Source organism: Panthera leo, chromosome A1, assembly GCF_018350215.1.
Source record: "Panthera leo isolate Ple1 chromosome A1, P.leo_Ple1_pat1.1, whole genome shotgun sequence".
Classification (NCBI taxonomy): Eukaryota; Metazoa; Chordata; class Mammalia; order Carnivora; family Felidae; genus Panthera; species Panthera leo.
Genome location: NC_056679.1, coordinates 23341015 through 23368112, shown reverse-complemented (window position 1 = coordinate 23368112; position 27098 = coordinate 23341015). Strand labels below are relative to the sequence as shown.

At 36.3% G+C, this 27098-nt stretch overlaps 1 long non-coding RNA gene across 1 annotated transcript; it reads right to left on the bottom strand.

Moving 5' to 3' along the window:
* Positions 1–1609: 1609 nt before the first annotated feature.
* Positions 1610–4057, bottom strand: LOC122207837. Its single transcript, XR_006197045.1, has 3 exons — positions 3981–4057; positions 2837–3094; positions 1610–1983 (listed from the first exon to the last, which is right to left on the bottom strand). It is a non-coding gene; the product is annotated as an uncharacterized LOC122207837 (long non-coding RNA).
* Between the last annotated feature and the right edge of the window lie 23041 nt (positions 4058–27098).

The window sequence follows — 27098 nt, the reverse complement described above, 5'->3', positions numbered from 1 at the left end:
CTGACAGCAGGGAGCCTGCTTGGGATTCTCTCCTTACCTCTCTGCCCTCTCTCTCTCAAAATGAATAAAAAATATAGTTACCAAATATGTATGTGTTCCAAAGAGGAGGAGAAAAAGCTCTTGCCATCACTGTTTCAACTCTATACCTACCTCCATGACCAGTGATATTCCTATTATTTACAGAAGCCAGAAAATTGTGGGTTTTATTCTGTCTGATTATAACTCCAAAGCCTCTTTCTTCCTTAGACATTTCCTATCCTTCCTGTCAAAGATTGTAAAGCTTCCAGCAATCATTTTTAAATACCTCAATTTTACAAATAATCAGGGCTACATATCAGGAAATACAAACACTAAGAAATACCATCTCTTTCCAGATTCAGAACAAAGCACATACAAAATCCAAATTTTATATTTCACAAATAGGATTTTGTAGATGGTCATACATATGAAACACTACATGGAATATCAGATTCATTTGCCATATACAGGATGACACCTGTTGTCAATTAGATGCACAAGATTTCATGTCCTAGTCATATATATGAGCTGTGATCACAAAATTCTGAGACAGATTCCATAAAACATACATGAAAATAGGAACATACGTGCACCAATATGAATATATTTACATTAGCTTGGATCCAAATTCCACGTTTGCTTATTACCAAAATGGCATAAGACATATTGTGAGAGTTGCTTCCTCTCCCTAATCCTGTCACCTATCATAGAACCATGTAACATCTTCCTATTGTCATATTCTGTTCTATTTCTGCACACAATTAAAAAGGAAGGAAGTCATGAGTTGGAATGTGTCAGAAGTAGTTTGGTTAATACTTGATATTTACCAAATCTGTAATATTAGAGACCCTGTAAAAGGCCCAATCAGTGCCTAACTGGTACTGGAAATAGCCTACAAAGTCAGTGATACTGACTCCATGACATTCATTTTATGCTCAAAAAATGACTTTGTCTGAATAAATTCCACATGCAATGTAAGGGCCTGGCTGGTGGAGCAGGCTCAAGCTTACAGAACCAGCTCTGCAAATAGGCCTCTCAAGAAATTGGCTCACCAGTAATAGATGGCTAAAATTGGTCTGAAGGGCTGGCCTTTAAATACCCAGAGAGAGAAAATGAAACTTGAATTACCCAGTTAGTCTCAAAGAAAAAGGGGAAAAAACTGTGAATTATGATATTACTCATAGAAAAGCACATTAGTCAGGAGGGTGACCCAGAAGAGGTGCAGTCCTAAAACATGGAGAGCACAATTCGCTCTCCTTCCTGAGAAGGAAAAGGGTCATTTTAAAGGCAGATGCTGCTACTGCAGCCAGATGGAGATTAGCATGCTAGATGGAAAAGGGGGAAATCAAGCAGAGCTTTACTGGAATTTGAAATTACTTCTATTACAAAGTGCCCATTTCTCTCACTGGCCCTGACTTATACAGGTCTGATCCATTCATTTACATTCAGATTTAGAAACTTAAATTTGGATGAGGTCACCAAAAGAGAGCTATAAGGAAATGGGACCATCTTATTGCAATTCTCTAAAAATTAAACAAAAATGATAATATTTGAAGAATGTAAACCATTTTTTCAGAGTGCTTTGGCCATAAAGGATATCATTTTGTCCCCGTGAGTTGTTGCTTAAAAGCATGTCACTCATATACTACTACCTGTAATCCTTGAAAGTGATTCTCTTTAAGACAAGCTTTATTTTAAAGAAACACTCTTCATCTCCCTGGATATCCATAAAGAAGAGTTTTATCCAAGTTTGCACTTTCCCAGCCTTATCTGTCTGTGTGAAGAGTTAATGATAGGTATTCTTTCTCTCAGTGTCTCCACAGGGCTTCATTATGTTGTTCTCAGCATCAGGGAAGTGGGGCATAGTCTGCAGTAATTAATAGTTCCACACCCAGGGCTAGATAAAGGGTCACAATTCTTGGTGGCTCCATTGTCTTGACGCTTGTTGTCTTGCGTGTCCAATATCTGAACAAAGGTTTCAAATGTATTGGAAAGAAATGCAGCAGGAATGCAGCAGGTCCATTTTGGTTATTTTGGATAGTTGATAAAGCCCTCCCACCACCTAAGTGGAAAGTCAGCGGAGAAGCTTGACAGCTTTCAGATTCCACATGAAGTGCTGATTCGGCATCCGTTAGTACTGCAGATGCACAGAAGGAGGAAAACCCCATCTTGCCCTGTACAACTTGGAAGGGCATTTGAAATGTCATTGGGAGAAAATGCTTAGAGAAACAAACTAACCAAAGAACACCTCTCAGAAAGCCCAGCACTCTTTACAAAGAAAGGGGCTAACAACAAGTCCTAAGGGCTCCAGAGACCTGGCAGACAACATACACAGGGGATATGGACTGGCCATGATACAGTTAAGAGGGTTGGGGATAGTGGCAAATGGAGATCCCATGCTCTATTGAGAGGGGACCTCTATTTGGCCAAGCCAATAGTTGCCATCAATAGCGTTATGGATATTCTGCCTTTTTCAGAGATGCCAGACATGAAAAGGTGTGTGTGTGTTGACAATGAATCCAGACAATATTGCACAGGCCAAATAAAAATATCTGTGCCCCAACCTAGCCTATCAGCCTCTAGTTTGTAACCACAGGAGTTTCTAAAAAGATATGTATACAAAAGATAGATTATAGTAGGAAAGAAAAATACAAACAGTTGCTATCATAGTTAGATATGTCATCTATCCAGGCTCACGAAGATGGGCATATTTATTGAGATATTTGCTAGCTGCCATATCAGGTGAGGCTTGAAATCTTTGTGACTTAACACAATGAAATGACATAAAATAAAAACAACACAATTATTTCTTGCTCACCTTACAGTTCAATTTGGTGTTCTGTGTGTGGGAGGGAGGGTGCTCTCTAGTAGACATCTTTTGGAAGGCCTGCTGTGTTCACCACATGCTTGTCTAGGTTGCCCTGAGGAGAAGGGCTGAGAGCTTGTCTCCATTCAACCAGTCAGAAAGGGAAGAGGGATTGATCTTGAAAGGAAGTTTCTATAGGCCACTCATAGAAGTGATATACATTACTTCCATCCATTTTCCATTGGCCAGAATTAAGTCCCACGACTCCACCTAAATGCAAGTATAATGGATAGATCTCAAAAAATAAAGAGGAAACTGGTTTGAAGAATATATATCTGCCACTACTAATAGCAAACTGGGTTTTCTCTCTCTCTCTCATCCCTATTTGTTGCTGTGAACCTTCGCTCAGAATATTACCCACTTCTGGGAGTTTTATCTTTCCATAATTGCAAATAATTATCTAAATTATCGAAGTCTATTGTGCTCTGACATCCCTTCCTTCACATTCATGATTATGATTTAAAACTTCCTAAGAATATTCAGGCTTCCTTTGCTCCAAACCATGGCATTCTGACTCCGCCAACTTTTCCAGTCCTGGGCCATGTGTAACAAGCAGATGGTACCTCATGGTCACCCTAGCACAATGTCAATTCAGGTGTTCTGGGCTTACTCATGAATACCTCATTAACCTGAGGCTGATTTTTCACTACAGCTGGAAGCCTTAGAGGTAGAAGCTTTAGGCAATTCATCCCATGGCATTGTCTTCTGCTCTGTGGTCCTCCACTTTATCCACACAGAGTGACAGCAATTACCTTCCAGAGTTGATACTATAGGAATCTGCCTAGAACCATGGCTTCTTAAGACTGAGACACCCTGAACGCCCCATTGCTAGGACTGTTGGGCTCATAGCTGCTCCCTTCTCCAGCAATCACCCTCACCAAAGGAAGGTGCCTCACCCCAAATTAAACCCCCTCTCTGTAGTATGCATAAATGACTGATTATGCAATATGCAGAGTGCAAGGGCCCAGCCCCTTTGCCTCAATCTGGGAGGCTCTAGCAGGAAAACTATCCCAGCTCTAGAGCCTCCCCATAGGCTCAGACAAGGACTTCAAGGCAACTTCATTACAGCCCAATTTCTCCTGCTGCCCAATCCTACCTCCATTACCCCCTCACAGGAGTGTTTCTGAAAGCACTTTTCAGCAAACCTCCTGCAATCCAAACTCAGAGTTCTTTACCAGGGAACCTGACCTAAGGCAAAAGATGATACAAAATGAGAATTCAGCATGAATGACTGAATGTCACTTCAGTATGAAGTGACAATACCTTACCTTGACAATATTTGATTCCTCTTGTCATTCGGTTCAATTCATATAAATATGAATCAATGGGTAAATGTGTGTGTGTACAATGTACTGATCATTTTGTATAGCAAGGCACCATTCTAAATGCTTTTCTTATACTCCTTTAATATTCAAAACAACACTATGAATGTGGTGCTATTATTATCCCTATTTCTGAATAAGGAAACTGAGTTAATTACCCATATCATGAAGCAATAATTGAAAGAGCCAGGATTTAAACCTGACCCAAAAGACTCACACAAGCATGTAAAAACACTGCGGGGCCAGAATAAGGGCCAAGTGAGTGTGCTGCTTTGTGGGGCAGCATCACAGCTTCTGGGTGATTAAAAAGTTCTGTACATGTCTTTATTTCTGCTTTGTCCTCTAGATTCCCAAAGGAGTCCTGATGCGGACAGGCAAAGCTTTCCATTAATGTAAAATTATGCATTTCACTTCTGAAGCCAGTACCACTAATCCTATCTCCCTTGCTGACATTTGGTTTATGAATTGTTATGCTGGGTGATGCTTGCTCCTGGGACATAAGAAAAAGTCTCTGGGGGCTTCTAGGAAAGCATTTGTTGATAATAAAAAGACATAAATGAAGAAAAGGAGTCTTTTCATCTGGATGTTGTTTTGTGATATGATATGGCAACCAGAACAACAAGGAGCCCCCTGTGATCATAAGGGATGACAGCTTCAGTATAAAACCCAACAGGCTAAAGGGAGCAGAGAGTCAAGGTAGAAAGAATGTCGACCTCTGGCATCTTGTTTAGATGGTAACTTAACTGATTACAGATTCATCATTACCTGAAGACTTAATCTTATGTGAAATAATAAAGTTATGTATTGTTTTAGTCGGAATCCATGTTGGAGATGGAAGGGTTGCTGTAGCCAAAAATATTCTAACTGTAGAAACCCTGTAAGGCTTAAATAAGAATATTTGAGGATTAATAAAATGAACAAATATCAAAAAATATACAATAATAAATACATGACAATAAATGAGTTGGGAATGAAAACTAATAGAAAAAGTTCAAATATCACAGTACTAAAGAATGCAATGAATTTTGCAAATCTTTATAGAATATTGAAACTGCCCCATCACAAAATTAAATTGCATAGTAGAAAGTAATTTATTTCCAAGATCCTTTTATCATTTGCATATCTTTATAATCTTGATCCTTCAAGAAATATCCTGCTTAAATTTACAGAACATGTTTTGTGTACCAATAGTTTTATATTTATTGTCTCACTTGTTATTGTTTGCCCCACTTTTTAAAAGAGATCACTGTGGCTTAGAGAGGCCATAGTTGGGTGGATAGACTCTTCAATTTACTGGTAACAGAAACCCAACTTGAACACAAGAAGACTGACTTAAAATAGATTCCCTTATCTCAAAGAAAGAAATTGTCCTGCACAGGAGATGTGAATACAAAGTACTCATACTATCCAATGCAATTATAAATAAAGATTACCAAAGGAAACTTTAGAAGTAGTGGAGAGGGAACAATCACCCTGGATCTTCACATCTATTCATTAAGTAGGGTATAAATGATCTGCATGCACCAAGGTGAAAGTTCCAGTACTGAGGAGGCTTGCTCCCATAATGCTCTGTATGGTCATAGCGCCAGTGGTCAGGGAACATCTATGTGACTACGTAACATTGGAAGATTGGGGTCACAGAAATGGCCTTGTTAGAAAGCAAGAGACTCTGAGTTCAGATGGGCATGCTCTCCTGTTATGGTAACTCAACCCTTCTAAGCCAGCTTTCAGCTATGCAATTAAAATGGGGGATAAATGCATATCCAGAGCCATCCAGGTTTAATGTCTTGGCAGAAATGTGGGTGGGTATTGAGAATAAACTAAGAGTGGGTCTTTAGTCTATCCATCATCTCTTGTTACTCTCTCTGGGCCTAGTTTATAACAAATGTGTACCTTTTACATCTCCATCCACAACGGCAAAAAACATGGCTGCCTACAGCTCCTGAGTATACATGTTATGGTCCAGCCATCTGGAGAAAGACTAAACCTACTGCAAATATCTGAAAGAAGACAAACAAACTTATGGGCCAGGATAGCATTTATTGATCCTGTGAACTATGGTAAGGAAATTGGGTCATATCAAATGTATATGGGGCATCTGTTACAATCTTGTGAATAGGTGCTAGACAAATAATCCAATATGCTTCTACTACAGAGAGACTGAATAATTTGCCAGTGGTAAATGTTAGAACCCAGGTTTGAAATTCAGTCTTATAACTCAAAGCTCTGTGATATTCACTAGTGTTAAAAGATGAATGAACTGAACTTGGAAACAGCCCACCAAATTATTCATATGCCCTTCTGGGTGTTTATAAATCCTCAGAAATATTTGCCTTTTAAAGTTTTTTAGTCAAGACGTTATCTATACTTGCTGCAAAAACTAAAACTTTCAAAGTGCTGAAAGGAAAAAACCTACAACAAGAATACTCCACACAGCAAGATTATCATTCAGATTTGAAAGAGATAAAAAATGTTTCCAAAAAATAAAGAAGTTATCATCACTAAAAGAAATTCCTTTAACATTTCTTGTAAGTCAATTTAAGTGGAAAATAGACATAATTAGACATAAGAAATCTATGAATAAAAATATATAAAATGACAACGTATACATAAAATGTGAAGAAGGGAGTAAAAAGGGAAGAAAAAGGGAAAAAGAAGATTATTTTCCCTTTTCCAGTTTTCTTTTTATAAGAATGTATTTGAACTTAAAATACCATAAATTAATATGGAAATTTTTTTTACTTAAGATGTTATTTATGAATGTCTTGGTAACCACAAATCAAAAACCTGAGATAAACACACACAAAAATTAAAAAACCCAAACAAAACACAATAGATACTCATCAATCACAAAGAGAACAAGAGAAGTAACAAAGAAGAACTACAAAAGCAACCAGAAAACAAATTTTAAAAACGGCAATAAGTGTGTACCTATAAATAATTACTTTAAATGGCCTGAATGTTCCAATCAAAAGACAGAATGGCAGAATAGATAACATCCATATATATGGTACCTACAGGATATTCACCACAGATCTAAAGACTTAAGACCTAAAGACACATACACACACATTTACATGCATGCGCACACGCACACACAAAGGATGTGTTTCCTGAAATCCATTGAATTCTGCTTAATACATCAACTAAAACTTGAATGCACAATAGTTGTCCAGCTAATGAGTTTTCTGGTGAATCACAAAGAGTTTCAAGCAGGCTCATGTTCCTTTCTAACTACCAGTCTTGGATTCGTAAAATGAAGGAATTACTCTTTCTTATTCCTTAGTTCCTTGCCATTCAGAGTTCTGTACATTGTTATAGATTAGAGCTTCGTACCTTAGATTTGAAAAGTATTTTTATACACTACCTCTTTAATATAGAAGGCAGAGATGATCATCCTAAGAAGTGAGTTACTGGTATTTTTCTGCAAAACTGTTACATGTTGGAACAATCTGTTACACCTCTATTTATAGAAATAAACTTTGCAGATAAAGCAAAAAAGGAAAAAGAAAAAAAAGTGAACAGATGAAGAAACAATGACCATGCAAATGGAAGCAAAAAATAAACTGGTATAGCAATACTTAGACAAAAGAGACTTTAAAACAAAGACTGTATATAATAAGAGACAAGGAAGAGCATTACATAATAATACAGGGACCAATCCAACAAAAAGATATAACAATCATAAATGTCTATGCACCCAACATTAGAGCAACTAAACATATAAAGCAAATACTAATTGACATAAAGAGAGAAATTGATGGAAATACAATAGAAGGAGACTTTAACAATCAACTTATATCAATGGAGAGATCATCCAGACAGAAAACCAATAAGAAAACAATGTCTTTGGCACATTGGAACAGATGGACATAACCAATATACATAGAGCATTGTACTTCAAAAACAATAAAATACACACTTTTTTCCAGTGTACATTTAACATTTTCCAGGATAGATCACATATCAGGCCATAAAACAAGCCTCATAAATTTAAGAGTATTGAAATCAGACCATGCATTTTTTGTACCACAAAAATGGAAAAAGGAAAATGACAAATACATGAGACATAAATAACATAATCCTAAACAACCAATGGAGTCAATGAAGCAATCAAAGAATAAATTTTAAAAAAAATGGAGGCAAATGAAAACTAAAGGGCAACAGCCCCAAATCTCTAGAACATGGCAAAAGCATTTCTAAGAAAGAATATAGCAACACAAGCCAAACTCAAGAAATGAAACTTGAACAAAGCCCAAGAAGAGTAGAAGGAAGGAAATGATAAATTATGTAGAAATTTTAAAAACAAATATAAAAAAATTAATGAAACCAAGAGCTGGTTCTTTAAAAAGATTTTTAAAAATTCTTACCCAGACTCATTGAGAAAAAAAGGACCCAAATAAATAAAATCAGAAATGAGTGAGAAATAATAACTGATACCATAAAAATACAAAGGATTATAAAATAACATTATGAAAAATTATATGCTCACAAACTGAACAAAATAGAAGAAATGGATAAATTCCTAGAAACCTACAGTTTTACAAAACTGAACCAGGAAGAAATAGAAAACCCGAAAAGACTGATTACAAGTAAGAAAATTTAATTGGCAATCAAAAACTAACAAAAAAATAAAAATCCAGGACCAGATGGAGTCACAGGTGAATTCTACCAGACATTTAAAGAACAGTTAATACCTATTCTCCTCAAACTATGACAAATAAGAAAACTTCCAAATACATTATATGAGGCAAGCTTACTCTGATACCAAAATCAGACAAAGACACCACACATACATACACACACACAAACTACAGACCAATATTCCAGATAAACATAGTGCAAAAAAACTCAAGAAAATATTATCAAACCACATAAAACATTACATTAAAAAGATCATTCATCACAATCAAGTGGCATTTATTCCTGGGGTGCAAGGATGGTTCAATATGCCCATATCAAACAACATCATACACCACATCAACAAAATGAAAGATAAAAATCATATGTATCTTAACACTTGCAAAAAAGCATTTGACAAGATTCAACATCCATTCATAATAAAACCTCTCAACAAAATGGGGTTAAAGGGAACATATCTTCATAATAAAGGCTATATATGAAAAAAAGAAAACAGCAAACATCATAGTTAATGGTAAAAAACCAAGAACTTTCCCTCTAAGGTCCAGAATGTGACAAATATGTCCACTCTCACCACTTTTATTCAACGTAGTGTTGGAAGCCCTAGACACAGAAGAAAAAGCAACACAAGACATCCACATCAGTAAAAAAGAAGATACACTGTCACTATTTGCAGCTGACATGGTATTATACATAGAAAATCCTGAAGACTTTGCCAAAAAAATACTAAAAGAATTCAGAGGATGCATAATTCATACACAGAAATTGGTAGCATTTCTATACACTAATAATGAAGTTGAGAAAGAGAAAGACAATACCATTTACAATTGCACCAAAAACAATAAAATACCTAGGAATAAAAATGAGAGGGGTAAGATCTGTACTTTAAAAACCATAAAACACTGATGAAAGAAATTGAAGATGACACAAACAAATGGAAAGATATTCCATATTCATGGATTAGAAGAATTAATATTGTGAAAATGTCCATATTATCCAAAGCAATCTACAGATTCAACGCAATCACTATCAAAATACCAACAGCATGTTTTATAACACTAAAACAAATCACACTAAAATTTGTATGGAACAGAAGCCACAAAATAGCCAAAGCAATCCTGAGAAAGGAGACTAAATCTGGATCTATCACAATTCCAGATTTCAAAATACACTACAAAGCTACTGTAATCAAAAAATGATACTGGCACAAAAACAGACACATCAATGGAATAGAATGGAGACCCTAGAAATGAACCCACATTTATATGGTCAATATATGACAAAGGAAGCAAGAATATACAATGGCTGAATAATATTCCATTAGGGATAAACACCTCTTTTTTTTAACCAATTAACCCACCAAAGGACACATAGGTTGCTTCCTTAATTTGGCTATTATAAATAAGGCTGTAATAAACAGAAGTCTGCATATATCTTTTCCAATTTATTTGCTGTTGGTAAATTCCCAATAGTGAAATTACTGGATCATATGTTAATTCTAGTTTTAATTTTTTGAGGACATCCATTATGTATTCCACAGTGGCTGTATCAATTTGCATCCCCATCAGCAATTCTCGAAGGCTCCCTTTTCTCTACCACCCCCCGCCCCACCAGTGTTTGTTGTTTCTTTTTTTTTTGATGATAGTTATTTTGACAGATGTGAGATGATATCTCCTTGTGGTTTTTATGTGCATTCCCTTGATGATTAATGATGAGCATCTTTTCAAGTGTTTGTTGGTCATCGGTATGGTTTTGGAAAAATGGCTATTCAGGTCCTCTGCCCAATTTTTTTATCTTATTTCCTTTGTTGGTGTTGAGTCCTGTAAGTTCTTCATGTATTTTGGGTATTAACTCCTTATTGTATATATCATTTGTAAATATCTTCTCCCATCCAATAGTTGGCCTTTTCATTTGTTGATGGTTTCCTTTGATGTGTAAAACCTTTTTATTTTGGTACAGTCCCACTACATTATTTTTCCTTTTGTTTCTCTTGTCTAAGACATATCTAGAAAAATGTGGATCCAAAATCAACACCCAAAAAACAAGTAATCCAGTGAAGAAACGGGCAAAAGGCATGAATAGACACTTCTCCAAAGTAGACATCCAGATGGCCAACCGACACATGAAAAAATGCTCAACATCACTCATCATCAGGGAAATACAAATCAAAACCACAATGAGATCCCACCTCACACCTGTCAGAATGGCTAACATTAACAATTCAGTAACAAGAGATGTTGGCGAGGATGTGGAGAAAGAGGAATCCTCTTGCACTGCTGGTGGGAATGCAAACTGGCACAGCCATTCTGGAAAACAGTATGGAGATTCCTCAAAAAATTAAAAATACAGTTACCCTATGACACAGCAATCGCACTGCTAGGTGTTTTTCCGACAGATACCAAAATGCTGATTTGAAGGGGCACATGCACCCCCATGTTTTTAGCAGTAATATCAACAATAGACAAATTATGGAAAGAGCCCAAGTGTCCATCAACTGACAAATGGATAAAGAAGATGTGGTATATATGTACAATGGAATACTTGGTAATGAAAAAGAATGACGTCTTGCCATTTGCAACAACGTGGATAAAATTAGAGTGTATTATGCTAAGCAAAATAAGTAAGAGAAAGATAAATATCATGATTTCACTCATATGTGGAATTTGAGAAACGCAACAGATGTACATAGGAGAAGGGAAGCAAAAATAAGATAACAACAGAGAGGGAGGAAAACCAGAAGACACTCTGAGGGTTGTTGGAGGGGAGGTGCGTGGGGGAATGGAACAAATGGGTGATGGGCATTAAGGAGGGCACTTGTTGGGATGAGCACTGGATTGTATATGTAAGTGATGAATCACTAATTTCTACTCCTGAAACCATTATTACACTATATTTTAACTAACTTGGATTTAAATAAAATTTTTAAAAAAGCAGAAAGAAAATTGTGGGTAGGCCAATGTAAAAAAAAAAATACAGCCTAGGCTTTATTCTAGGAGTTTTATGGTTTCAGGTATCCCATTTAGGTCTTTAATCCATTTTGTTTATTTTTTTATATGGTGTTAGAAAGTAGTCCAGTGTTCCCAGAACTGATTTATTGAAGAGACTGTCTTTTCCCCATTGTATATTCTTGGCACTTTTTTTGATGAATTAATTGACTGTATAACCATAGCTTTACTTATGAGCTCTATTCCATTCAATTGACCTATGTGTCTGTTTTTTTCCTAGTACCATACTATCTTAATTATTACAGCTTTGTATTGTATCTTGACATCTAGGATTGATTCCTCAAACCATGATTGCTTTGGCTACTGGGGATGCTATTTTTTCCAAAAAAATTTTAGATTATTTGTTCCAGTCTTGTGAAAAATGTTGTGGGTAATTTGCTAATGATCTCACTGAATCTGTAGAAGGCTTTGGGTGGTAGGGACATTTTTAACAATATTAACCCTTCCAATCCACGAACATCTATTTCCTTTCCAGTTGTTTTGTCATCTCCAATGAGTTTCATTGATGTTTTATACTTTTCAGAGTACAGGTCTTTCACCTCCTTGGTCTTATTCTTGGTATTTTATTCTTCTTGGTACAATTTACAATGGAATTATTTTTTAATTTCTCTATTATTTCATTATTAGTATGTCAAAATACAAGAGTTTTCTGTATATTAATTTTGTATACTGCAACGTTACTAAATTCATTTATCACTTCTATTAGTTTTTTGGTGGTCTTAAAGGTTTTCTATATATAATAGCATGTCATCTGATAATAGTGACAGTTTTAATTCTTTCATAGCATTTTGGACACCTTTTGTTTTTCTTGTCTAATTGTTGCGGCCAAGACTTCCAGTACTATGTTGAATAAAAGTGGTGAGAGTGGACATCCTTATCTTATTCTTATTTTAATATTTATTTTGAGAGAGAGAGAGAAAGCATGAGCAGGGGAGACAGAGAAGCCCCAGCAGGTTCCACACTGTCAGTGCAGAGCCCGACTTGGGGCTCCGTCCCACAAACCATGAAACCAAGAGTCAGACACTTACCCAACTGAGCCACCCAGGCACCTCATTTTATTCTTTACCTGAGAAGAAAAGCTGTCAGTTTTTCACCATTGACTATGATTTTAGCTATGGGTTTTTCATATACTGCCTTTATTATGTTGAGGTATGTTCTATGTACAACTAATTGTTGAGAACTTTTATCATAAATGAATGTTATCATAAATGATTTTCCTGCATCTGTTGAAAGAATTATATGATTTTTATCCTTAAGTTTATTAATGTGATATATTAATTGATTTGACAATATTCAACCAGTATTTCATCTCTGGAATTAATCTCACTTGATTGTATGAATAATTTCTTTAAAATATTATATGAGGTTTATTAATATTTTGTTGAAAATTTTTGCATCTATGTTCATCACAAATATTGTTTTGTAATTTTCTTTTTTGTACTGTCTTTGGTTTGGTATCGGGTTAATGCTGCCCTCATAGAATGAATTTAGAAGATTTACTTCCTCTTCTATTTTTTGTAATAGTTTGAGGAGAATAATTATTAACTCTACTTTAAATGTTTGCGGGTATTCATCTCTGAAGCAACCTAGCCCTGGACTTTTGTTTGTTGGGACAAATTAAATTGAATTGAATTGAATTAGTATTTATTAGCCTGTTCAAATTTTCTGTTTCTTCACGATTCAGTTTTAAAAGGTTATAGTTCTAGGAATTTGTCCATTTCTTCTTGAATGTCCAATTTGTTGGCATATAACTTTTTAATAATATTCCTATAATCCTCTGTATTTTTATGGTACTATCTGTTGTTTCTCATACTTCATTATGATTTTGAGTACTCTTTTTTTTCTTAATGAGTGTGGATAAAGATTTATCAATTTTATCTTTTCAAAGAACTAGCTCCTGGTTTCATTGATCTATTGGGATTTTTTTGGTTTGTTTGTTTTTTTGTTTAGTCTCTGTTTTATTTCTGCCCTTATCTTTATTATTTTCTTTTATCTATTAGCCCTGGGCTTTGTTCTTTTTCTAACTCCTTCAGTTGTAAGGCTTTGTTGTTTATTTGAGATTTTTCTTATTTCTTGAAGTAGGTCTGTACTATTATAAACTTTCCTTTTAGACCTATTTTTCTGAATTCCAAAGAGTTTGGACCATTCCGTTTACATTTTCATTTATCTCCAAGTATTTTTTGATTTCTTCATTTTCTTGGTTTATCCATTCATTATTTAGTAACATATTATTTAGCCTCCATGTATTTGTGTTCTTCCCCAGATTGTTTTTCTTGTAATGAGTTTCATGTGCCTACTGGCCATCTGGATGTCTTCTTTAGAGAAGTGTCTATTCATGTTTTCTGACCATTTCTTCAACTGATGAGTGGATAAAGAAATTGTGGTTTATATACACAATGGAATACTACATGGCAATGAGAAAGAATGAAATATGGCCTTTTGTAGCAATGTGGATGGAACTGGAGAGTATGATGCTAAGTGAAATAAGTCATACAGAGAAAGACAGATACCATATGTTTTCACTCTTATGTGGATCCTGAGAAGCTTAACAGAAGACCATGGGGGAGGGGAAGGAAAGAAAAAAAAAATTAGGGAGGGAGCCAAACCATAAGAAACTCTTAAAAACTGAGAACAAACTGAGGGTTGATGGGGGGTGGGAGGGAGGAGAGGGTTGGTGATGGGTATTGAGGAGGGCACCTGTTGGGATAAGCACTGGGTGTTGTATGGAAACCAATTTGACAATAAAGTTCATATTTAGGAAAGAAAAGAAAGAAAGAAAGAAAGAAAGAAAGAAAGAAAGAAAGAAAGAAAGAAAGAAAGAAAGAAAGAAAACAAAAAAATTAAAAATTTTTTAAAAATTAGTTTCATACTTTTGTAGTCACAGAAAATGCTTGATAAGAAATTTAAGACTGAAATCATAAGGCTTCTGTTGTGGCCTAAAATGCAATCTATCCTAGAGAATGTTCCATATGCACTTGAAAAGAATGTGTATTCTGTTTTGGCTGGAATGTTCTGCATATGTCTGTTGGGTCCATCTGGTCCAATGTGTCATTCAAAGCCACTGTTTCCTTATTGATTTTCTGCCTGGATAATCAACCCATTGATGTAAGTTGGGTCTTTCAGTTTCCTGCTATTATTGTATTGCTGTCTATTTCTCCCTTTTGGTCCATTAATAATCACTTTATATATTTAGGTGGTTCCATGTTGGGTGCATAGGTATTTATAGTTGTTATATGCTCTTGTTCAATTGTTCCCTTTATCATTATGTAGTGCCCTTATTTTTTATCTCTTTCTACAGTCTTTGTTTTAAGGTCTATTTTGTCTGGTATAAGTATTGTCATCACAGCTTTTTGTTCTTTTTGGTCTCCATTTGCATGGTATATGTATTTTCCTCTCTTCACTTTCAGTAAACATGTGTTTTAGGACTACAGTGAGTCTCCTGTAGGTAGCTTATAGATGGGTCTTATTTTTTATCCATTCATTAACCTTATGTATTTTGATTGGAACATTTAGTTCATTTACATTTAAATGGTGATTAATAGGTACGTATTTATTGCCATTTTGTTACTTGTTTTCTGGTTGTTGTAGTTCTTCTCTGTTTCTTTCTTGTTCTCTCGCTCTCTTCTTTTGTGGTTTGATGACTTTCTTTAGTGTTGTGCTTGGATCCCTTTCTCTTTATTTTTTTGTATCTGTTATAGGTTTTTGATGTGTGGTTACAATTAAGTTGATATATAACAGTTTATGTGTAGCAGTCTATATTAAGTTGATGGTCAGTTAACTTTAAACACATTCTAAAAGCATGAAATTTTTTATCTCCCCAAGTACCATTTTATGTATATGAAGTCATACTTTATACCTTTTGTGTATCCCTTGACTATTTTTTGTAGATATAATTTATTTAACTGCTTTTGTGCTTTCACTGCTTTTTGTGTTTTATAAGTGATTAATTTACCATTTTTATTATATATTTACCTGTGAAATTTTTCCTTTTAATAATTTTCTTACCTTTAGTTTTAGACTTTTCTTTCCACTCAAAGAATTCCCTTTAATACTCTAACAAGGCTGCCTTAGAATGGTGATGCAGTCCCTTAGCTTTTTTTTGTCTGGGAAACTCTCCTATTGTGAATGATAACCTTGCTGAGAAGAGCATTCTTAGTTGCAGGGTTTTTCTTTTCAGCACTTTGAATACATCATACCACTTCCTTCAGGCCTCCAAAGTTGCTGCTAAAAAAAATCAGGTGATAGCCATCTAGAGTTTCTCTTGTATGTAACTCTTTTCCTTTTTCTTACTGTCTTGAAATTCCTCTCTGTATCATTACTGTTTGTCATTTTAATTGTGTCTTAGTGTGGACATCCTTGGATTAATTTTCTTAGGGACTCTCTATGCTTCCTGGATCAGGATGTCTTTTTCTTTCCCGAGATTAGAGACGGTTTTTGCCCCTTCTCTCCCTCTCTTCTTCTGGGATTCCTATAATGTGAACATTATTATTTGATGATGTTGCTGGGATCCCTTATTGTTTATAATTCTTTGGTCTTTTGCTGTTTAGCTTGGTTACTTTCCATTATTCTGTCTTCCTGATCATTGCCCTGTTCTGCCTCCTCTAATCTGTTATTGATTCCCTCCAGTGTATTTTTTAAGTTTATTTATTTTGAGATATAGAGAGTACAAGCAAGGGAGGGGCAAAGAGAGAGAAGCCCATGTAGGCTCTGTGCTGTCAGTGGGGAGTGGATTATTGAAAATAAATTCAAAGCATACAGAGACAATATAATCAACAAGATTTAACCAATGAACACAGGGATCACAGGAGATCATACAACTTGCACAATTATCAAATTCTCCTATTTTTCAAGTAATGATTAAATGCTAATAAAAATGGTAGGAACGGCATTTCTGCAAACCATTTGTTAAACAATTTCAATGTGCATTGCTAGCTAGTATCCCACATAAACACAAAAAAAGTTAAGGTACTTATTTCAACAAATCTTCACAGAGACTGATTTTCAGTGTTTTAAAAATATTTGCAGGACTTTTAGGAAGATGCAGAGTAGGAGGACCCTAAGCTCACCTTGACCCATGGACACATCAAGATAACAGCTATATCAGTACAATTTACCCAGAAAACAACCTGAAGACTGGCCAAACAGACTTAACACAGTAAATCATAGAGAGGAGGCCACACTGGAAAGGGTAGGAGGGACAGAAACATGATAGAGCTCCCAACATAAACACTAACCACAAACAGAAGGGATACCACAAGTACAGAGAAGCAAGAGGAACAGACCCCACACCAGGGACATGAGTTCCAAACTTTGGTTTTGAAAACTGGTAAGCCTTACCTTTGTGAGTTTTTTTTACAATCAGTGGGGCTTCATTTCTGGTATTTTAAAAATCAGTGGGCTTAGTTCTGGGAGAGCTGGGGTATAAGGAGGAAATGGAGTCTCTACCCGTAAAGAGCCAGCAAGACACAGCATACAAGTGGCAGTTTAAAAAGCACCTGGGTATAAACAAAGGAGATTTATTTACTAATCTTAGAATATGCATTGGAGGTGTTGGATCTTTAGGAGACTTCTCCAAGACCAAAAGAGCTGGAAATACCCATTCCCACCCCACCCTCCAAACAGTCTAGATAGCTGAACACTTGTGGGAATCAGCGTAACACTCCCCACCTATATTGCTAGCACCATATGCCCTACCCCATCCAACCCCCACCAGGCCAAGGTGGCTCCCCTGCTCTGACATCCCATGCAAACAACTCTGGCAGGGAACAGCACCACTCCAAAGTAACTTCTGCCCTGGGGAAAGGGGAAAATAACCACACACACAATAGTGTACCCCCAGTCTCAGCAGTCAAACCTTATAGCTGGCAACATAGAGTGCCCTGCCTATCAGTGTGCCCAGCAAGGACAGCTTCTTGGGGAACAAGGTAGGGAGAGCACCCTGCAGTTTGGTGTGACTGAAGCCCCAGCAGAGAGATTCAGGGCAGGCATTTGGTCTGACTGCTGACAAGGCCCATCTATAAGCACCTCAAACAGGCCCCAAGTAGCACAGGGACCAAACCCTGCCCAGCATGCCCACAACAGGTAAAGTGGGCTATTTCAGCTGACTATATTGAAAGCAATCCAGGCTTAGTCATACAAGTAAGGTACATGCAGCCCACTTAGGAGATACCCCTGAAGCATCTGGTTCTGGTGAACAGGAAACTTTGTGCTATAGGACACCACAGGACCTCTTCTTCATAAGACCACTACTTTCAAGATCAGATGTAGCCGGCTTTCTTAATAGAAACAGTTCGACAAAGAGGAGACAAGAATATGTTCCAAATGAAAGAACAGAACAAGGGTACAGAAAAAGAGCTAAGATAAGCAATAAGCCTGATAGAGAATTCAAAGTAATAGTCATAAAGATGTTTATGGGACTTGAGAGTGGAGAATCTCAGTGACACCTTCATCAAAGACATAGGAAATATTAAAAAGAGCCAATCAGAGATGAAGAACTCAATAACTGAAATAAAAATATGATAGAATCCATAGCAGAACATATCAGTGACCTAGAAGACAGCGTAATGGAAAGTAACCAAGCTAAGCAACAAAAAGTCCAAAGAATAATTAAAAACAAGAATTTCTTGATAAATGAAATTGAAGATGACAAAAACAAATGGAAAGATACCCCATGATCATGAATTGGAAGAACAAATGTTGTTAAAATGTCTATACCACCCAAAGAAATCTACAGGTTTAATGCAATCCCTATCAAAATACCATCAGCATTTTTCACAGAGCTAGAACAAATAATCCTAAAATTTGTATGAAACCAAAAAAAGACCCTGAGTAGCCAAAGCAATCTTGAAAAAGGAGAACAAAACTGGAGGCATCATCAAAACAATATGGTACTGGCACAAAAATAGACACATAGGTCAATGGAACACAATAGAAAGCCCAGAAATAAAGCCATGCTTATATGGTCAATTAATCTATGATAAAGGAGGCAAGATTACACAATGGGAGAGTCTTTTCAACAAATGGTGCTGGGAAAACTGGACTGCTTTCTTACCCTATACACAAAAATAAACTCAAAGACTTAAATGTGAGACTTGAAACCATAAAAATCCTGGAGGAAAACATATGCAATAAGTATTTTGACGTGGCCTTAACAACATTTTTTTTAACGTTTATTTATTTTTGAGACAGAGAGAGACAGAGCATGAACGGGGGAGGGGCAGAGAGAGAGGGAGACACAGAATCCAAAGCAGGCTCCAGGCCCTGAGCCAACAGCCCAGAGCCCGACCTGGGGCTCGAACTCACAGACCGCGAGATCGTGACCTGAGTTGAAGTCGGACGCTTAACCGACTGAGCCACACAGGTGCCCCATCATTTTTTAGATATGTCTACTCAGGCAAGGGAAACCAAAGAAAAATTAAACAACTAACACTACAAAATAAGAAGATTTTTGCAAAGGAAACCAACAAAATATCAAGGAAACCTGAATGGGCAAAGATATTGCAGGTGATAAATTCGATAAAGGGTTAATATTCAAAATATGTAAAGAACTTATATAATTCAACATCAAAAAAATAATAATCTGATTAAAATGGGCAGAGGACCTGAGTAGACATTTTTTAAAAAAAAAAAAGACATACACATGGCCAACAGACATATGAAAAGTATTCAACATCACTCATCACCAGAGAAATGCAAATCAAAACCACAATGAGATATCACCTGACACCTGTCAGAATTGCTAAAATCAATAAGGCAAGAAATAACAGATGATGGGATGGAGAAAAAGGAACGTTCATGCAGTTTTAGCAGGAATGTAAATGGGTGCAACCACTGTGGAAAAAAGTATGGAAGTTCCTCAACAAATTAAAAATACAATTACCATAAGATCCACTAATTCCACTACTGGGTATTTATACACAAAAAAATAAAAACACTAATTGGAAGGGATATATGCACCATTATGTTTATTGCAGCATCACCTATAACAGTCAAGACATGGCAGCAACCCAACTGTCCATTCAGAGATGAACAGATAAAGAAGAGGTCCTATATTTTTACAATGGAATATTACTCAGCTATAAAAAGGAATGAGATCTTGCCATTTGCAACAATGTGGATGGACCTAGAGGGCATAATGCTAAGTGAAATAAGTCATCCTGAGAAAGACAAATAACATTTGGTTTCATTCATATGTGGAATTTAAAAAAACATAGCAGATGAAGAAACCAAAAAAGAGAAAATACAGACTCTTAAATACGGAGAACAAACTGGTGGTTGCCAGAGGAGAGGTGGGTGGGGAATGGTGAAAACAGATAAAGGGTATGAAGAATACACTCTTATTGATAAGCGGTGAGTAACGTTAAGAATTTTTGACTCATTATATTTTATACCTAAAATATAAAAAATAAAACTGTTCTAAAAAATTAAAATGAGCAAAATACACTAGCTTAAACATGTATTCCACCTACACTCCCTTCCCAGCGTCCATTAAAACACCTCTCCTATCGTAAGAACAACAGAACCCAGACAGGTTAGGAGCCACAGTCTCTGAAAAGCCCTCTGGAGGAGGAAGATGTGATATGGGTCGGAAGGGAGACTGAAGCAGTGAGGTTGGGTGCTAGGTACTGAGGTTTCAGGGTTATGCATCACACCTGGATACTAATTTTTCTAAACTTTGAGCTTGATGACCATATCAAATTTTCTGGTTGTCTCACATGGAGTAGGAGTGATGCTATTGCATGTGTGTGATGAAAGATGAAGGGAATAGTTTGAACAAAAGAGCAAATGGTAGTAGTACCATTCACGAAATTGTTCTGTTTATTCCCCACCAAGGGATGAGGTAGAGTTGCACCCTCCTTCCCCCCTTGTGGTTGGATAGGGCCATGTGATTTATTGTGACAGATAAATGGTAAGAGGAAATGCTGTGTGTTTTTTTTAGGCCAAAGTTCTTAACTAGATGATGCACAAACCTCCAGAGCTTTCTTTCTCCACCTTGGTTTGGCAGTGACCAATTTCCAAAGAAATAGCTGACTAACAAATAAGAATAAAATTCTCTGTACACCCACAGAAGACATGGAACATAAGCAAGAAATAATTCTGTATTTTTATCCATTAATCTTTGGACATTATTATCACAGTATCATCAAAGCTATCATGTTTGATAACACCTCCTCCTGGTAATTTAAGTACTTCCCTGGACTTTGCCAAAATGAAGTTAGCAAGATTTTATATGTCTGCCTTGAACTACTGTTTACTTCATTTGCCTGTGGTTTTTCTCATTATAATGTCATTACCCCATGATGTGGGCCCGTGAAGGGGTGCCTGTGCAATTACAACCTTTACTGATAACTTACTGCTACTCACTTTATCACTCACTGGATCTTGGCTCACCTTACTCTTTGTGGCAAGAAGGCAATCACTCAGGAGTTTTCCTTTCATAATATTCTCCATACCTATGTATTTATCAACTGTATGTCTATCTGATTACATATATTTCTGTGTATTTTTATCTATCATCCATCCATCCATCATCTATCCTAGCCACTTGTACAGCTCTTCCAGGGAAACTGCAGGATCCGAGATGGAGGCATCTCTCAGTGAGGGTCTATGCTGACAGTAAGCTGAGCCTGAGTCTTCCACCAGCACTGGGGAGCAAGTCACACCCTTACTTAGGTTAGGACTGAGTACAGCAGAAGACACTGAGAAAGCTTTGAGCAAGCATGGCAGCCAGTGGCCAGCTGTAGAGTTGGAAATCAGGGTGACCCTGCAGCAGCTTTGGGCATCCAAAGAACGAAAATGGTTTTCCCAGAATCAGGAGGAGGAATGATGTGGGTAGAAAAATAAGGTACTCTCATAAGTGGCTGTTGCCCCGTGAGAAAGCTGGTAACATGTTGGCTATTAATTCATTATATTAATTCTACTCTCAGACTAGGACCTGGGAGTCAGCTAGATGGGTTGAGGCTGGCTCCTTTTAAGGACCCATCCCTTTTAAGGACCCATCCCTTTTAAGCTATCTTCAATGTCCATGTACAGCTAAGTCTTCACCTGAAGGGTACAAAGAGATCAGATTTTATAAAGCAAAAAATTCTGCCTACCACAAAGCACTCATTGGAATTTCTACATTTAAGAAAATAAATCATGTGAAGCTAAACAGAATGTTAGTAATATACATTCTTCTGTTTTGAAGAAATGTATCCACCCAAGGAGATAAATAGGCCAGTGTACTTATACACTGACCCTGAATTTTATGAATATCCAGGAATGACTAATGTCTGTGTGACTCTTCTTCAACTTACTCTTCTTTGAAGAAAGAACCAATGTCACCAGTTCTATAACTATGATTGAAGTCAGAGAAAGATCTAACTAACTCAATGCTCACATTTTACAAAGAAATTTTGACTCACAAAGCTACTAGAATCTGAATCAATAGTTCCCCCTCCAAACTGTTGAGCTTTCTTATTTATTCAGAGTAGTGCTAAATCTGAGAATTTTTTTTAACATCCTTATGCTCAAAGGCATTTATTTCAAATTTCAGAACAGAATTAAGCTATAACATTGGTATTATTTTTCTGACCATCTTATTATCTTTAAATGGTTGGTTCTTATTTTCCTTAAGGCAGGAAGCTTCACTATTTAAAAACTCAAAGCAAGTTCCATTCCAAGAAGGAAGACCCTGAACTCACCTTCTTCATGAAATACACCATATTACACCTATTTACAGAACAATTCCTGTGGAAGAGTAATTGAGGGCCAACTGAACAGCTTCTGCACAACAAAAGAGAGAAAAGCAAAGATACAAAGACAAAATAACAAGGAAAACTCCTACTCCTGCTGCTGTGAACTTACAGTTGGGAGAGATAGCACTGAGGCATCAGAAACAAATTCCTCTGTCCTTGCAACCAGCATATAAAAGATACAGCACTAAATTCCATCAAGCAGTTGGGGGGGAGCTGCATGAACACTCTTTGGGAGGGAGGGGCTAATATATACAATCTGTGCTTCCCCTCGCTGCCACTTGAAAGTTCAGTGCACAGTCCAGTCACCCTAACCAGTCTGCCACCTCAGTGAGCCCAGAACCCATGCTCATACCAGCCCCAGCCATCCCACCAATATAGCCACAGGGTGGTGCACACTGGGACACCCCTGGTCAGCAGTCAGTACAGCTACAGCCTTCATATCAACATGATATAGGCACAAAGCACCCTGGGACACTCCAGGCCCATGCAACTTTGGCCTCAGATGTCTTGCCAGGGAACTCCCAGTGCAGGACACTCCAGAACCTCACAGCCTTGCACCCACTTTAGCTTTAGCTGTCTTGCCAGCCACCTCCCGATCTATATGTTGCCTACATGAGACTCATTTCAGACCTAAAGACACATACAGACTGAAAGTGAAGGGATTTAAAACATTTGCCATGCAAATGGAGGTGGGAAAAAAAACTGGGAAGAACTACTTATCAGACAAAATAAACTTTAAAACAGACTGTAAGAGAGACAAAGAAGGGCATTATCTAATGATAAATCAACCCAAAAGAAAATAAAACAATTATAAATATGTACCCATTCAACACTGAAGCACCTAAATACACAAGGAAAATATTAACAGACATAAAGAGAGAAAGTGATGGTAATATAATAATAATAGGGGACGTTAACACTCTACATCAATGGATAGATCATACAGATAGAAATCAACAAAGAAACAGTGACAGAGTGGACCAGAGAGACATAACAGATATATAGAGAATATGCCATCTAAAAACAGAATACACATTCTTTCAAACACACATGGAACATCCTTCAGAATAGATCACATTTAGGCCACAAAACAAGGCTAAATACATTTTTGAGGATTTAAATCATACCATACATTTATTCTGATCATGATGGTATGAAACTAGAAACCAAGCACAAGAAAAAAAAACAGAAAAACACAAACACTTGGAGACTAAACAACACAATACTGAACAACCAATGGGTCTATGGAGAAATTAAAGAAGAAATTGAAAAATACAGTGATATGGATAAAAATGAAAACACAATGGTCCAAAATCTTTGGGATACAGCAAAAACAGTTCTTGGAAAGATACAGGAATACAGGCCTACCTAAAGACACCAGAAAAAGCTCAGATAAACAATCTAATCTTATATCTAAAGTAACTAGAAAAAGAAGAGCACACAAATCCCAAAATGAGTAGAAAGAGGAAATAATAAAGATTATTGCAGAAATAAATGACCCAGAGATTAAAAAAAATAGAAAAAAATCAAGAGTTGGTTCTTTGAAAAGATAAACAAAATTGATAAACCCTTAACCAAACTCATCAAGAAAAAAAGAGAAAGGACCTAAATACACAAATGAGAGAGAGGTAACAACGACACCACAGAAATACAAAGAATTATAAGAGAGTACTATGAAAAAATTATATGCCAACAACTTGGACAACCTAGAAGAAATGGATAAATTCCTAGAAACATAGAATATTCCAAAACGGAACCATGAAAAAATAGAAAATCTGAACAGACTGATTACTATGTAATTGACTCTGTAACTTAAAATGTTTTAAAAACTTCCAACAAATAAAAGTCCAGAACAAGGTGGTGAATTCTGCCAAACATTTAAAGAAGAATTAATACCTATTCTCTGCAAACTATTTGAAAAAAATAGAAGAGGAAGGAAAGCTTCCAAATACATTCTACAATGCCAGCATTACCCTGATGCCAAAAACAGACAGAGACACCACAAAAAAAGAAAACTACAGGCCAGTAACCCTAATAAGACACCTAAAAATGTCCTCAACAACACATTACAAAACTGCATTCAACAATGCATTAAAAAAATATTCACCACAATCAAGTTGGATTTATTCCAGGGATACAAGGATGGTTCACTATTTGCAAATTGACAGGATACAACACATCTACAAAATGAAGGATGAAAATCATATATATGACCATCTCAATATATGCTGAAAAAGCAGTTAATAAAATTCATGATCCATTCATGATAAAAACTCTCAATAAAGTAGATGTAAAGGAAACTTACCTCAACATAATAAAGACCATGCGTGAAAAAAACCCATGGCTGACATCTCAATGGTAAAAAACTGAGGGCCTTCCCTCTCATATCATAAATTAGATAAAGATGTCCACTCTTACCACCCTTACTCAAGATAGTACTAGAAGTCCTAGCCACAACATCAGACAAGAAAAAGAAATAAAAGCAATCTGTATCAGTAAAGAAGACGTTAACTTGCCACTAACTGCACATGACATGACACTAAACATAGAAAATACTGAAGACTCTACTTCAATGTTTTTTTTATTATTTATTTTTGAAGGAGAGAGAGACAGAGCATGAGTGGGGTAGGAGCAGAGAGAGAGGGAGACACAGAATTCAAAGCAGGCTCCAGGCTCTAAGCTGTCAGCACAGAGCCTGACGCAGGACTCGAACTCACGAACCATGAGATCATGACCTGAGCTGAAGTTGGACGCTCAACTGACTGAGCCACCCAGGCACTCCTGAAGACTCTACTCAGAATTTAGAAAATCCTAAAGCTACCAGAAGTAATGAATGAATTCAGTAAAGTTGCAGTATACAAAATTAATATATGAAAATCAATGATATTTCTATATACTATTAATGAAGATAAATTAAGCAGAAAGATAAATTAGCAGAAAGATAAATTAAGAAAACAATTATATTTACAATTACACTAAAAAGAGTAAAATACCTAGTAATAACCAAGGAGGTGAAAGATATATGATCCAAAAACTATAAAATACACACATTATTTTTCACAGAATTAGAACAAATAATCCTAAAACTTGTATGGAACCACAAAAGCCAAATAACCAAAGCAATTCTGAGAAAGGACAGAGCTGGAGGCATCACCAATTCAGATTTCAAGATATACTACAAGGCTGTAGTAACCAAAACAGTATGGTACTGGCACCAAAAAAGACACACGCACCAGGAGAACAGAACAGAAAGCCCAGAAGTAAACCCATGTTTCTACGGTACATCTATGACAAACAAGGCAAGAAGATACAAAGGGAAAAGACAGTCTCTTCAGCAAATGGTGCTGGGAAAACAGTGACATTGTAAAAGAATGAAACTAGACCACTTTCTAACACTGTACATAAAATAATGTCAAAACAGATTAAACACCTCAATGTGAGACTGGAAAACATAAAAATCTTAGAAGAGAATGCAGGCATTAATTTTTCTGACATTGGCTAGAGCAACATTTTTCTAGGTATGTCTCCTAAGATCAGGGAAACAAAAGCAAAAACAAACTATTGGGATTATATCCAAATAAAACGCTTTTGCACAGCAAAGGAAACCATCAACAAAATAAAAAGGCAGTTTTTAACAATGAGAGTATTTGCAAATATTAATACCCAAAGCATATACTCACACAATTCAATGCCAAAAAAAATCCAATTTAAAAAATGGCAGAGGACCATTTTTCAAAATACACACATTTTTCCAAAGAAGACATACAGATGGCAAACAGACACAAGAAAAGATGCTTAAAATCACTAATAATCAGAAAGCTCAAAAGCCACAATAAGATATCACCTTACACCTGTTAGAATGGCTAAAATAAAATAATAATAAAAACAAGAAATTAGAAGTGTTGAAAAGGATGTGGAGAACAGGGAACCCCCAGTCATTGTTGGTGGAAATATAAAGTGGTATAGCCCCCTGTGAAAAACAGTATGGATATTTCCCAGTTAGATAAAAATTGAAATACCGTATGATCCAAGAGTTCCACTACTGAGTATTTACCTGAAAACAAAAACACTAATTTGAAAAGAAACATGCACCCCTATTTTTATGGAAGCATTATTTACAATAGCTAAGATATGGCAGTAACCTGGCTGTCCACTGATAGACAGTTGGATAAGAAAGATGTGATACACACATACACACACAAAATGGAATATTACACAGCCATAAAAAGGATGGGATCTCGCCATTTGCAACAACATGGATGAACCTAGAGAGTATAATGCAAAGTGAAATAAATCAGCCTGAGAAAAACAAATACCATAAATATGTGGAATCTTAAAAAAAAAAAAATAGGAACAAAAGCAGAATCAGATGTAAGAGCAAACTCATGGTTGCCAGAGAGGAGAGAGAGGAGGCGGATGTGGAGGTGGACACAATGGGTTAAGAGGGAGATACAGGCTTCCAGTTATGGAATCAATAAGTCACAGGAATAAAAGGCATAGCATAAGGAAT